This window comes from Euleptes europaea, chromosome 19 (assembly GCF_029931775.1).
Source record: "Euleptes europaea isolate rEulEur1 chromosome 19, rEulEur1.hap1, whole genome shotgun sequence".
Taxonomy (NCBI): Eukaryota; Metazoa; Chordata; class Lepidosauria; order Squamata; family Sphaerodactylidae; genus Euleptes; species Euleptes europaea.
This window is the reverse complement of record NC_079330.1, coordinates 33,766,345-33,781,655: the sequence shown is the minus strand read 5'-3', so window position 1 is coordinate 33,781,655 and position 15,311 is coordinate 33,766,345. Positions and strand designations below refer to the sequence as shown.

The following is a 15,311-nucleotide window of genomic DNA, read 5'->3' as shown; positions in this document are numbered from 1 at the left end:
CAGTAGTCTAGACTATACTAAACTTTTTATTCCTGTGAGTGGTTGTCGTAGGGGCGCCAGCACACTGGTTTGCCCAGGGGCCCATAATGCTGTTAAGACGGCCCTGACTCTAGCCACTATGCCACGCTGGCTTCCAGCACAAAAAATGACTTCACTTGGTGCCTAAAACTGAGTCAGCACCTGGTGAAGGGATGCAGGGATGGAGTTCCCCTGGTGAGGTGCTATCACAGAGAATGCTATGTCTGTTGGTCGGCAATCTCATTTCCAAAGGTCGGGATAGAGTGATCAGATGCTGAAATTAGTGCCGTTTGAAGGGCCACCACAGACAAGGCCCTAGCCTTGATCTGCAAGTAGCCATTTTCTCCAGGGGAACTGATCTGTGTAGCCTGGATATATAGGGTTGCCAACCTCCAGGTACTAGCTGGAGATCTCCTGCTATTACAACTGATCTCCAGCCGATAGAGATCAGTTCACCTGGAGAAAATGGCCGCTTTGGCAACTGGTCTCTATTGCATTGAAGTCCCTTCCCAAACCCTACCTCCTCAGGCTCCACCACAAAAACTGGTGGCAAAGAGGGACTTGGCAAGCCTATCTCAAATGGCAGGCAGGAACATGGGCAAACATGATGGGCAATCCTTCTAGTACTCTGGTCCCAAGCCTGTTGAACGCTTTAGACCAGGGATCCCCAACGTGATGCCTGTGGGTGCCACGCTGCCCACTGTCACCTTGCCTGATGTCCATCAAGTGGGCAGGGCCAGGTAGGGCTTTTGCCCAGCAAGGCTTCTGATTGGCCAGTGGAGATTTGATTGGCTGTGCAGATTGTTTAAAATGTTGCTTGGCAGCAGCTCCCACCACGACACAAGGATATTCACTGTGTGACTGAAGGGAAGCTGTGGCATCCGTTTTGTGGCAGTGGCCACCATACTGTGTCCGAATTCCAAATGCGCCCGCAGGCTGAAAAAGGCGGGGACTCCTGCTTTGCACACTGGAACCAGCACTCTGAATTGTATCTAGCAACCAGATGGAAACCACTAGATAACCCAGTAGTCTGGATATAGTGTTTTCAATGTCAGACTCAGAATGGGGAGACCTGGGTTCAAATCCCTGCTGGGCTATACAGTTTACCGGGTGATGTTGGGCCAGTCATTCTTTTGCAGCCTAACCTACTTCACAGGAGTTTTGTGAAGATAAAATGGAAGACAAGAGTGTGGTGTGCTGTGCCCTGAGTTCCTCAGAGGACGAACAGGATAAAAACGTAATAGAGAATCCTGGTCTAAAGAGGTTCTGCATTCCAAGTAGTAAGCTGGCAGTATCCCGGACCAATTCAGTTAACTCTTCAGCATGTTGGTGTGCCAAATGGATCATGAGAGCCAGCATAGTGTAGTGGTTAGAGTGTTGGACTAGTATCTGGGAGAGCCACGTTCGAATTCCCACTCTGGGTGACTCTGGGCTAGTCACATTCTGTCAGCCTAACCTACCTAATTGGGTCGTTGTGATGATAAAATGGATGGGGAAAGAACGATGTAAGCTGCTTTGGGTCCCCATTGGGGAGAAAGGCGGGATATAAATAATGTAAATAAAACAAACTTTGAATTCATCATCCCAAACTTTCTTTGGGAAATCACACAAAAATATTCCTCATTTGAAAGGCCTCTCATCATAACAGCGACATATGAAAAGGCTTGTGAGTTTGCATCAATTTTAAGCAGTTTGATTCGTCAATGGAAACTTTAACTGGATAATAAAATTCCACCCTTGATTAATCAGTGGGACTGATAAGACTCCCCCTCCCCCCTAAAAAATCTGAGCGTGCCTTTTAGCAGCCACCCCACTGACCATGATGTGACCCTTGTAATGGAATGTCGGCACAATAGCAGTGATGGGGGGGGACCCTGCCCTTCTGTCCAAGCCTGATTGCTTACAAGATGTCCCACGAGCACATTGTCAGCAAAATCAGCTGTTTTCAGTGTTTCCCCCGCCTGCCTTTACAATAACACACCAGCATGAAGTCCAGGGGTTGTCATGGCATTGTTTCCACACCCCCTTCGGCCCCCTTCCCCCCTCCCCCGGTTATGCATGCTTAATTGACAATTAAAATTGGGGCTTTGATCCATCCTGGGTGCCTTTGATGTGTCTTCATTCCAGCATCGACTTTTGTTGTCTTGCATTCGGTGCTACCAGGCTCACTTTAAGCAGTGTTCATTTGTTCAAAGGATAGAAAGGCCCTTCAGATCAGGTCCCCACCACACTACCACCGCATACAATCCTTCTTATTTTAGCTTTGGACTGTTGGTCAGTAGGAGCTGATCTAAGGCCTCATCACCTCGGGGGATCAAATATTAGGAGAGATCCCTTTGGAACAGGGATCTTCTGGCTCAATACAGAACCAAAGATGGCTCTTTCAGAAATAAAATGATAATTTTAAGCCAAGGTATATTGGTGGGGTAAGTGTGAGAATATCCAGCATGCAAAGGGAATGGCAGGCAAAGGTTTTGAGGAGACTAAGGACGTTTATGCTTGGTAATTAGCAGCGCATTCCAGGCTGAAGTGCCCAGCATATCTTTTTTATTTCTTCATGCTGAACCATCATTCCAGCCTTCACTGCGAAGCCTGAGCATACCTGCTTCACATTTCTTAAGAGCCCCTTTTGTATTTGCTCCGCCCCCACATCTAAGCATTTACTGAAGGAACCATGAAAAATCACAGCCGTGGCTTAGCTATGCAAACGACAATTGCTAATGGCTATGCAAATGAAGAAGCAGGCGAGTGTGTGTGTGTGGAATTTGTTTGACTTTCTCCTCTTGCATCGGGACTGGGAATAGTCATTTTAAAGGGTGGATTTTAAAAAGCAGCTTTGAGCGAGCATCAAAATCGACCATGCATAAATGGCCTAACAGTGCCATCCTAAACAGAGTTCTATCCTAGTGCCATCCAAACCACTCTTCAAAGCCCACAGACTTCAGTGGACCAAGAAGTATGTAACTCTGTGTACGATAGAACTGTCAAGCACTTCTTAGATATATTGTTGAAGGCTTTCACGGTCAGAGTTCATCGGTTCTTGTAGGCAATCCAGGCTGTGTGACCGTGCTCTTGGTATTTTCTTTCCTGACGTTTCGCCAACAGCTGTGGCAGGCATCTTCAGAGGAGTAATACTGAAGGACAGTGTCTCTCAGTGTCAAGTGTGTAGGAAGAGTAATATATAGTCAGAAGGGGGTTGGGTTTGAGCTGAGTCATTGTCCTGCAAAGTATTAAAGGTAATGTGCTAATCATTGTCCTGTAAGTATCAAGATAATGTGCTAATGAGGGTGTGGTATGTTAATGTGGAACCATTGTATCCTGAAGTGATCTGTTAACATGGAATCCAAAGCTAATCTGCATGGCTATTGTGGACTGTAGTCTTTGTTAGTCTGGAGGTTTTCAGGACAGAAAGCCAAGCCTTATTCATTCTTAAACTCTCTTCTTTTCTGTTAAAGTTGTGCTGATGTTTATGAATTTCAATGGCTTCTCTGTGCAATCTGACAAAATAGTTGGTAGAATTGTCCAGTCTTTCAGTGTCTTGGAATAAGACCCTGTGTCCTGTTTGGGTCAGTCCATGTTCAGCCACTGCTGATTTCTCAGGTTGGCCAAGTCTGCCGTATCTTTCATATTCTTTTATCCTTGTTTGTATGCTGCGTTGTGTGGTCCCGATGTAAACTTGTCCACAACTGCAAGGTATACGATATACTCCTGCAGAGGTGAGGGGGTCTCTTTTGTCTTTTGCTGATCGTAGCATCTGTTGTATTTTCTTGGTGGGTTTAAACACTGTTTGTAGGTTATGTTTTTTCAAAAGTTTCTCCATCCTATCAGTGACTCCTTTAATAAATGGCAAGAATACCTTTCCTATGGGAGACTGTTTTTCCTGAGTTTTGTGATTTTTGTTTGGTTTAATGGCCCTTTTGATTTCATTTCTGGAATAGCCGTTTGCTAGCAGTGCGTGATTTAGATGATTAATTTCTTCCTTGAGAAACTCTGGTTCACAGATCCGTCTTGCACGGTCCATTAATGTTTTGATTATTCCTCTTTTCTGTTGGGGGTGGTGGTTGGAGTTTTTGTGTAAGTAGCGATCTGTGTGAGTTGGTTTCCGGTAGACCTTGTGACCTAACTGAAAGTTTGTTTTATGGATGACAAGGGTATCAAGAAATGGGAGTTTACCCTCAATTTCTTTTTCCATGGTAAACTGAATGTTTGGATGGATATTATTGAGATGGTTTAGAAAGTCCAAGAAAATACCAAGACCATGGTCACACAGCCCGGATAGCCTACAAGAACCGACCTCTTAGATATTTTTTCAAGAAAGGGAAATGTCAGAGGGAAAACGTTGCCAGTAGTCCAAGTGCAAACCCTCTGCAAATTGATGCCAGTGCACTAAAACAATTGCACAGGATGCATGTGTGTGTACATCTTATTGTGAGACCTTGTGTGTGCCACTTTCTAATAAAGAACACACAGCAACCAGAGTTCAGATCCAAGTTCAGCAACCAAGTTCAGATCTCTCCTTGGTCATGCACTTTATGGATTATTAATCAGCTTTATGAATTATTAACCAGCATGCCAATTATCAGTAGTGTTAAACTGTATATTTTCAGTAATGCAAATAGGCTTCCTTATACTGGCTCTTTGTAGATCTTTGGCTCTGAATTTTAACATAGTTTTGGCGCTTTAAGTATAAACAGTTGTTGACCCTTCCTCTGGAAGATCCAGCTGGGGCCCAAACAGATGTGATAGTCCCCCCAGCCCAAGATTGTCTGCTGGCTCCATTGCCAAACTTACATGTAGACACATAACTGATCTGATTTCACAAAGTAGAGTGAGTAGTGGCTCCATCCAGCTGTTGAAGGAACACAGCTCAAAGAAGAAGTCTGCAGTCAAGTCATGGGGAGAAAAGGGCATGTGACAATACTCCCCCTGAACCCCCTCACTCAGCAATCTTGAGAATTTGGGAACATGTAAACTGGTCTTTGGTCAAAGCCCCCAAACCCACCCATGAAAGATCTGGCTTCAGACAAGAGGGTTCATCATGCGGGCTCTTGTAGAGCTCTGGGGTGCTCTCTCGTTCCTGGCAGAAGCAGATGGACTGAGCATCTCCGGATGGCACTTTTATCATTCCATTCTGATAAAGACCACCCCATTCTGAGAAGTCCCAGGATGCTCATATGTAGCCTGTGATGACAATTCCCCTGCCCCATGCAACAGATGGACCCTGGGGGAGCTTTCCGGAGCAGTGTCAGTGCACAAATTCCAGTTCTGAATTAATTGCAGTTGTTTTTTTATTCTGAAGAGTATTGTTTTTGAACTGGTTAGCAAAGCAGCCAAGAGACTGAAGTAAGAATCGGGAAGTGCCAGATTCAGATCTCTCTTTGGTCATGCACTCACTAGGTTACCTTGGGCAGGGGTCACCAAGATCACGGCCCAATCCTTTCTTGAGAGGTAGGGTTGCCAAACTCCAGGTGGGGCCTCATGATATCCTGGAATTACAATTGATCTCAAGATTAAAGAGATCAGTTCCCCTGGGGGCAATGGCATCTCTGGAGGTGGACTCTGTGGCATTATATCCTGCTGAAGTCCCTCCCCTCCCCAAACTTCACCCTGTCCATGCTCCAACCTCTAAATCTCCAGGAATTTCCCAACCTGGAGATGGCAACCCTACTGAGAGGGTCCATCCGCTCCCACTGGGAATGGTAGAGAGCGCCCCAGAGCTGTGCTCCACTCAATCCACATTTCTTACTGAAAGAGGAATTTGGAAACAAGTGTGGAGAAGAACTCTTCCACACTTCTTTAAGCCCTGCTATTCGTCCAGGACAGTGCATGCAAGCATGCAAACATGAAGGAAGAAGTGTGCTTAATGCGAGGGCCACTGGAAGGCATCTCAAACAAGCCACAAAATGTGCTCCAACAAGGTGGCTTTATCTGCCTCTTAAATATTGGCAGCAAGGGAGCTATATAAACCTCAGGATGGCACTCTTCAGCTTTAACACCACTGTTGAACCTCAGTCTATCTGGATGCCAGAATTTTTTTTATTTCACTCTTCAGGTTGCTCAGGGCGGTATACAAAGTTATTCCCTTCTCTGTTTGGTCTTCAAAACAACCCTGCAAGGTAGATCAGGCTGAGCGACAGTGACTGGCCCCAATTCATCTAGTGAGCTTCGTGGCTGAGTTGGGATTTGGACCCAGGTGTTCCCAGTTCTGCTCCTCCCAACGTACGAACCACTGGCCACTGGTTTGTACGTTGGGAGGAGCAGAGAGCAAGGCCTTTGAAGATGAGCCAGAGGGGCAGAGAAGCTCATGGGAGAGAAAGGAGGTGGCCTTTTAAGTCAACACCTTCCCAGGCTGTTTTAAAGGACATGCCGCAGAATCCACTGACATGGGTTCCACAGCAGCTGTGCACAACTACAGATGCCCTGAGTGTAGAAAATTTGAAACCTGCAGCTTTGGAGTATCCTCCTTGATGGGGGTTACTAACCCAGCTTCAATATACCCACCTGCACAGTGCAAAGGGGGGCAGGAGTGAAGTCTGTTGCTCTCCTCCTATCTATTTAACCAACCCTACTGATGGCTGCCCATGCTGGGATTTGAACTGGCCTTGCACCATTTGTCCAGCCCTGTCTGGAGCACTAAATTCCTTCACCGCTAAACAGCATGGCACCGGCGGGAGTCCGCAGCCCTCCAGCTTCCTCTAGCCACCACAGTCTACAGCTCATTCCAAATTGTTCCCACAGGCTTGGCTCAAAATAGGATTTTAATTTCAGGTGAAGCTATATTGTTATTTATGCATGCTTAGTACATGCTGGCTATTTGCCTTGAAACTTCTGACAAAGGAGAGGAAGAGGCAGATTTTTTTTTTGAAAATGTGGATTACAATCTTTATTGTGTCTGATTTTACAGCACCCCTGTGAGGCAGGCCATAACAGCTCCCATTTCATTTTATTATACATTTTGTTTAAGCCACTTTTATCCTGTGCTTGCAACAAACGTTTGTGAAGCAGCTCACAACCCACCCACACAGTAATCTCCTTCATATAAAACCATCTAAAAGTAAAAACTGGCCTTTTAAAATCAGTAGGGAGATATTAATAAAACTAAAGAAGAGTTGGTTTTTATATCCCACTTTTCTCTACTTTTAAGGAGTCTCAAAGGGGCTTACAATTAATTGCCTTCCCTTCCCCTCCCCACAACAGGCACCTTGTGAGGTAGGTGGAGCTGAGAGAGTTCAGAGAGAACTGTGATTAGCCCAAGGTCACCCAGCTGGCTTCACGTGTAGTAGTGGGGAAACCACCTGGTTCTCCAGATTAGAGTCCACTTCTCATGTGGAAGACTGGGAAATCAAACCCGATTCTCCATATTAGAGTCCACCGCTCTTAACCATTACACCACATTCCACAGAAGCTACAGAAAAGCAATAACACTATCATCAAAATCAATCAAAATATCCCAACCAAAAAATCCCAACCCTAAGAATATAAATAGTAAAATAGTAATCTGAGTAAAATAAGTGCAGAATCACACATCCACAAGAAGCTGCCCCACCCCTGATATGTCGAAGCTGCTATTTGCTGTGCTAGGGAAAACAGCATTTTAAAAATTATATCCATGTTACAGATGTGGGTGCTGAACTGAGATCTCTGTACCCCCATCTGGCTTACCTTAAGGTGCTTAGCGAGTTCACTGCTAAGAAGAGATTTGGATATGGTGCTTCCTAGTCTTTCAGGCACCCTGATTTTCATACTGTTCCCTGATTTGAAGTTAATTTTGAAACTGAATTTTCACCACGTCCTCCTCTTGTTATCCCTTTTCTACTGAGTACCGAAGACTCCTACAGTGCTCTGTAGGGATTAATTTGCTCAGGGAATCCTGGAACTTACAAAGTCAGAAGCAAGTCAGAAGGGCAGATTGGCCCTTTAGCTTAGACAGGCAATGACCCTGGAAGGTGGCTGGTGGCCTGGATGAAGCAGAACCCAGAGGCTTCTGGAGTGGTGGCAGCATGGTAGGATCTGCCAGGTTTGGAGCTTTGCAACCATTGGCAAATGTATTTGTTTGTTTGTTTATTTAATAGAATCATAGAGTTGGAAGGGACCACCAGGGCCATCTAGTCCAACCCCCTGCACTATGCAGGAAATTCACAACTACCTCCCCCCCACACACACACAGTGACCCATACTCCATGCCCAGAAGATGACCAAGATGCCCTCCCTCTCATGAACTGCCCAAGATCACGGGATCAGCATTGCTGCCAGATGGCCATCTAGCCTCTGCTTAAAAACCTCCAGGGAAGGAGAGCTTATGCAGGGTATGTGCGTTATACAGGGTGTGCATGCGGATCGCACCCCCAGCCACACCCCCACAAAACTTCCGCTGGTGGAGTGAAGGGACCTGGCAACCCTACTGGCATCCCTAGTTGGCCTGGAGAAAATGGCTGTTTTGGAGGGTGGACTGTATGGCATCACATCTCTACTGAACTCCCTCCCTTCCCCAAACTCTGCCCTTCCCAGATTTCACCTCCAAATCTCCAGGAATTTCCCAACTGGAATTGGCAACCCTGTTTTATCTATGGGAGCAGCTTAGGCCCCAAAGTCAAACTGAAATAAGATCAGCATTTTGATATTTGATTTCACCAAATTGGGCCCTGGATTTTCCAAATAGTTCTTGTAAACAAATAGTTCCTGGTTGAGCAGAGAGGCATCTTAGGTTGTTTGTACTACTTTTTGAATGCTGCCCACCAAGTAAACCAAACACATCCTCATATGCCTTGCTCCCTTCTTTCCAGAGAGAGCACAGAAGTGCTACAACATAATACTTAATGGCTCTGGATAGGTGCATTTCCAGATGTTTTGCTCATTTGTTTTCTGGACCTGAGGTCCAGTGAGGGGAAGCTTTGGGGCCTACTCCTCAGATGCCAAAAGGGGCATGACCCTGCCATCCTCAGCCTTTACACCTTCTTGATCATTACAGCATCCAACATCTTGTTTAAGAACCCGTTCTGGTTTTATTGGGGATAATTAGAGCTTTATAGCACCATCCAAATGGGTGGAGGCCCAGTCACAATAAACTGGTTTATAATGGACATAAACGATTCATTTTACAGCCGGGGGAGATTAGCAATTTCAGTGCCCTTTTGAGTGGCAGGCCTCCTACTTGACTTCTGCGTCTCTCAGGCACATCAAGTTAGGGCTGCCCAACCTCCAGGTGGAGCATGGAGATGTCCCAGAATTACAACTGATCTACACACTAAAGAAAGGAGTTCCTCTGGAGAAAATGGCTATTTTGGACGGTGGACTCTATGGCATTATAGCAAATTGAGGTCCCTTCCCTCCCCAAACCCTGTTGGCCTTAGGCCCCACACCCATATCCCTAGGCATTTCCCAACCTGAGTTGGCAACCCTAATTTGCTTTTAGAGGGGATATTGAGAAGGCTGGTTGGTGACTTGATGGTGGGAGCCACTGGGTATATAAAAAGGTAAAGGTCCCCTGTGCAAGCACCAGGTCATTCCTGACCCATGGGGTGACGTCATATCCCGACGTTTACTAGGCAGACTTTGTTTGTGGGGTGGTTTGCCAGTGCCTTCCCCAGTCATCTTCCCTTTACCCCCAGCAAGCTGGGTACTCATTTTACCGACTTCGGAAGGATGGAAGGCTGAGTCAACCTTGAGCCAGCTACCTGAAACCAACCTCCATCGGGATCGAACACAGGTCGTGAGCAGAGCTTGGACTGCAGTACTGCAGCTTATCACTCTGAGCCACGGGGCTCCTTTTACTGGGTATATACTGAAACACAAATCAGGGTCTCCTGTCTTTATAGTTGCCTGTTCTGGGTTGGGAAATTCCTGGAGAGGGACCTCAACGCAGTATAATTCTATAGAGTCCACCCTCCAAAGTTGCCATTTCCTCCAGGGGAACTGATCTCTGTGGTCTGGAAATTCATGGACTTCCCTACTAATTACTGGCCTAATTTCTGATGACTGCTTTTATTGTTTTTCATGCTTTTACTACTGATTAGAGCACTTACTGCTCTTTTTAGTTGCTTTTATTCTACTACTAGCTTTAAATACTTTCAGTTTGTGTAATAGAAATTCTATTTTGTTTTCTCTTATTTTGACAATGCGTGGTGAGTCTTTTTGTGTGCTACTTGACTCACGTAAAGAAGAGATGTAGATTCTCTAAGTAAATAAATGAAAAAGTAGAGGGCTGCCTTCCTGGCCTTTTGTAATTAGAACACTAATATATAGTCTATGAGATTTTTTTTGCCATGCTTAATGAGCGTAACTAACCGTGGATTTGTTGGTATTGGAGAAGTAGCAATAACACTTTTGGAAGTTTACATCAAATGCAATTGTCCTTTTAGGTCTGAGTGAAAAATTGCGTCGCTATATTCGATTTGTATGAATGATCCTTTATATGATGGTAATTTCAGAGGGTAGCTATGTTGGTCTGCCGTAGAAAAGCTAGATTCAAGTTCAGTAGCATCTTGGAGAACAAGATTCTGATTCCCAAAAGTTTAGACTCCAAAAATCTTGTTACTGGACTCAAATCTAGCTGTTTATAAGATGAGACTCGTTTTTGTCTCATTTATACAATTATATATCTATATTTTAAATATGGCCTTTTATGCTGCGCTGTTTCCCCACAGTAACCCCCACGGACTGCTTCAGGGCTTCCTTTTGATTATGCATGCCTTTTCTGACTGTCAGAGGTCGCCTCGCTCTCCCTGAGTGTTTTGCCTGTGTTTTCCGGATGTTGTTTTAGCCAGAATCTGGAAAACGCAGGCAAAACACACGGGGAGAGCGAGGCGACCTTTGGCGGTAGGAAAAGGCACACATAATCAAAAGGAAGCCCCAAAGCAGTCGGTGGGGGTGACTGCAGGGAAACATCCCTGCATAAAAGGCCTCTATCTAATTGTTCAGTTTCTGTGCAGAAATGTTTAAGAAATTTCTGTCTTCACTAGTAGTAGCCGGTGTATTTTATATCTCTTGTTTATCTTTTTCTTCTTCTGCAATGTGCTGAAGTGTTTGCAAGGTTCAGTGCAAAGCTCATTGTGACAGAGGATCAGTTTAATGTGGGAGCAGGGATACCCATAAAATACCCTGCAGTGAGGCTCCACTTTTGCCTCTGGGGCTGGCATCAGGGAACAGGGGAACAGATAGGCACCCATCAAGAAGCTGGATGTGGTTGTAGGGCAATCAGTCGCCAGCCCTTAGTTTAAGCATTTGCATTTTCAAAATCCCTCTCTGAAGGTGCCAGGGACATGCCAAGTGCCATGCTTTACATTCATGGCTGATGTAGCTTCCATATTCTGGCCTAGCTCTTCCCTTCCTTGGCATGCTCCAGTTTATATGTCATTGAGAACATGCTTAGGGCACATGAACACATGAAGCTGTCTTATACTGAATCAGACCCTTGGTCCATCAAAGTCAGTATTGTCTACTCAGACCGGCAGCATCTTTCCAGGGTCTCAGGCATAGGTCTTTCACATCACCGACTTGCCATGTCCCTTTAACTGGAGATGCCAGGGATTGAACCTGGGGCCTTCTGCATACCAAGCAGATGCTCTACCACTGAACCACAGCCCCTCCCAGGGCCAGGAAAGAGAAGAAGGGTAGGGGAAGGTCCCGCAGCATTCGAAGCTGAGGCAGGTGAGAAGGAACCAGCTCCTCTCTTGAGGATGTGAGCATGGGGAATAAAGGAGGGAAGATGACAAGGATTCCATTGCCGTCAGCATATCTGGAGCCTTACAGCACTACATAGGCAGGAACAGAAAAGTCCCTGCCCCAAGGAGTTTACAGTTTTAAAAAAGCATACAGAAAGAAAGATGTTACATAGACTTAAAGCTTGGTTACAGTTGAGAATGAGAGCTGGCATGGTATAGCAGTTAGAGTGGTGGGCTAGGACATGGGACGACTGGGTCCGAATCCCTGTTCTGCCATGGAAACTCACTGGGGTGACATTGGGCCTGTCACACTCAGCCTAACCTACCTCACAGGGTTGTTGTTGTGAGGATAAGGTGGAGGGGGGGAGAGAATGAGAGCTCCTTTGGGTCCCCATGAAAGAGAAAAACTGGGTAGAAACAAAAAATAAGTAAATGAGGAATCATCAGATAATAAACCAAGGCAGGTGTGAAGGGGAAAAGCCGGGTTGGGGGTTGCTTGAAGGAAAAAGAGGAAGGAAACTGGGGAAAGGAGCTTTCTGTGGGGGTGGGAGGAGAACTACAGGCAGTCAAATCCCCTCAACCTGCACTGGAATTAAAGCACCTATTGATCAGAAAATGCCCTGTGAGTAGATTCACTACCTAGGCACTAAGGAAGTTGAGACTCTCTCTGCACACTGTGCCCTAATTCATCAAGTACCTGTAAAGAAAGGGTCAACCAGGTGGCAGTTCTGTAGGTGGCATATCTGTGATGTTAGGATTATGGCAAACTGCAGTTTTCGGGTGATGTTTCCTGATGACTGACAGGTATGTATATGTGAGGGGGGAACTGAAGCCACCAACTCAAGAACTGAGCACAATCTGTAATTTTTTGGGATATCTACAGGCTTGTGTGCTAAATTTTGTTTTGCCCATGATGGGGAAAATGAAGAGTCTAAGTGATCGGAGAAAGAGAATTTTTGGATTAACACTTGTAAGTGGGAACTCCAGTTCTGCTCTGTTGAACATCTAGATTTTTAAGTGACTTTAGGAGATGTGATGGCCAGAAACACAACTAGGCCTCCATCTGAATTTGCCATGGCTATTAAGGGGTGGGGGCATGCTCAGAGGAGCTACCTTTTTATTGGTATTGCACATATTCCAAGGCTGTAGCCCAGTATTGAAAACAAGGTTTGGGGGTTAAAGTGCAGTGAGCTGTGCCTCAGATTAAGGATTCCTAACCCTAAGGTTTGAGAGAGGGCTCAGTTCTCTCCTCCTCCCTGCATGCTTATTTTCAATATCACCTCTGGAGCATGTGAAGGAGTATGCCTCTGCACATGTCCAAAGTGCTTTTCATTCAACCACCATACCTCCCACCCTCTTACATTTAGAAATAAGAGACAGGGCTTCTAGAATGGAAGATACGACATCAAATTTCTGTTTAATGTTTAAACAGCACGAACACGGTGCCAAGAACTGTATGTGTAGAGTTCCAGATAGCCATCACCTAATCACCTTATTACTAATTTTAATAAATACAGTTTAGAACAAATTCACATTTGGAAAAACAGGATGAAAATAATGTAACTAAATAATTCAAAAATGCGTCTTTACGTTGAATGTGGGGGGGAGGTCTCTTACTTGGGCAGGTCACAGCAGACCTTGACTCTCTGCACCAAACCTCTCTATGAGGGTCCACATACTTGGTGTACAGAAAGTTCCAGGTTCAATCCCAGGCATCTCCAGTTTATTTATTTGGGAGATTTGTCTGCCACCTCTTCAGAGATTTGCTCCAGGAACAGACTCAGGTGTTGGGAAACACCTTTCTGCACCCGAGTCTTTGGAGAACTACTGTGGTAACGGGTTAGGTGGGGCTGCAAACTGACTTTGGACCTAGACTAAGCCACCACACGTGACATTTTATAAGACATATTTGAACATATTCAAAACACTTCAGATATACTATTTTTGATCATCCTTAAATCAGCCATGTGTATGTATGTCAGGGTTGTCAACCTCCAGGTGTGGCCTAGAGATCTCCTGCTATTAGAGTAGATCTCCAGACTACAGAGATCAGTTGCCCTGGAGAAAATGTGCTGAATTGGCAGCTTTCAGGTTCTCTGATCACACAAAGCTCCTCTGTGGCACCATGGCAGGTGTCTCCATGGCTGACGGTTCAGTCCACCACAAAGCCTGCCCGGGTCAGGAGCTGCCAATGAAAGTTCTCCAGCAACCCAACATGGTTGGGAACAGGCATTTTCTGTGATCAGGTTGAGAAGGGTGCTGATATTGCCTCTGGGCCGGATTGCCTGGAAAACACGGAGAGAAGCCCATAAAAAGATTTCATGGGCTGTGCAACCCGGCATCGAAAACAATAGGCTGGGTCCTATAAACAGACTTTTATATTCCATCTGCAGGGCTAGTAAAACTGTCTTTATGAAGCATGGCTCTATCACGCAGGCCTTTGTCAAAGGCATTCACAGGCAGGTTTTCTGTCGGCCCAAGATGCTGAGAGCCGGCGGGAGGCAAAGGCCAGAGAAGAATGAAATCAAGCTGTGGAAGGGGAAGGAGGTAACAATGGGCTTGGCGTTTCAATGGCTGTCTGGACCAGGTTTTCCATAAACAGCAGACAATATCCTTTGCGCGATATATTATCCTGAGACATTAAGAGGAGTGGAAACCTTTACCTTCTTGGTGCTAGTTTGCCCCTGTGGCTTCTGATTTTTCTAAGCCGATTGCCACATTTTGCAACGCCCTCCCTGGCAACAATTTAAAAAGAAATCCAGCGTGGGTGCAAAAGTGGAGCTGACAAACTTTTGCTCAATGTTTTGAATAAGGCATCGTCTAGAGATGGGTGGAACATTTGAAAAGACTTGCTGGTGGGCCCAGAATTTCTGTTTGGTTATTTGCTGAGTTTCCAATCCTGGAAGCAGTGAACGTACAGTGAATTTACAGTTGGAGCCTCTGAGGAACTATCACTGCTGTGTCTAATGATAAATTGGCTGGCCCCTGTGTGGGTAATGAAAACCACGCAACAGAGCCACTCACAGTCAAGGTAGGTGTCTCTACTTACTTGAGGGGGGGCTCCCCAGGTATACAGAAGTATGTACATTATTTTTTAAAAAGACCCTCCAAATATAGGGTGGAATCCGGACTAAATTTTCCACTAATAGAAAAGGAGATGTAACTTCTGCCAGGACAGTTCTGTTCCAATTACAGAAGTGCTTTCCTTTAGCGGAAAGTCTGGTTCCAGCCCTTGGACTGATGAGGTCTGAGCCTGCTCCAGAAGGGACAGAACATTGAGGGCAGCCTGAATCCTAAAGTGGGAGAGATTTGGAGAGGGGTGGGAATGGGATTTCCAAATTGCTGCCCCCTGCAATTCTTTCCAGTCCTTCAGTTTGTTCCCTCTAATAGCCTAGGAAAGGGTTTCTGCATGTTTGGGGGACTCCCTAGGTAAGCAGAAAAAATCAGTTTGTAAAAGCAGAAAGAAAGAAGAAAGCCACCAAAACAGCCTAATGAGGCTCAAGCATGCTGTTTGCCCTGGGAATGTTGAAGGCAGTTATGTCATTTAATGCAAAGAAGGGCGGGACTGGAAATAGGTGGGAGGGGAAATTGGCCTTGAGAACCACCTGAGTGGTTCCCCCACACCCTCTCAAT

The 15,311-nt window shown here is 45.6% G+C and overlaps 1 protein-coding gene and 1 non-coding gene across 4 annotated transcripts in view; one reads left to right on the top strand and one right to left on the bottom strand.

Moving 5' to 3' along the window:
* The window catches only part of HNF1B (HNF1 homeobox B), a 107,327-nt gene that overhangs the window by 46,629 nt on the left and 45,387 nt on the right, over positions 1 to 15,311 (top strand). The window lies entirely within an intron of this gene.
* Positions 11,530 to 11,601, bottom strand: TRNAT-GGU (transfer RNA threonine (anticodon GGU)). The gene has a single exon. It is a non-coding gene; the product is annotated as a tRNA-Thr (tRNA).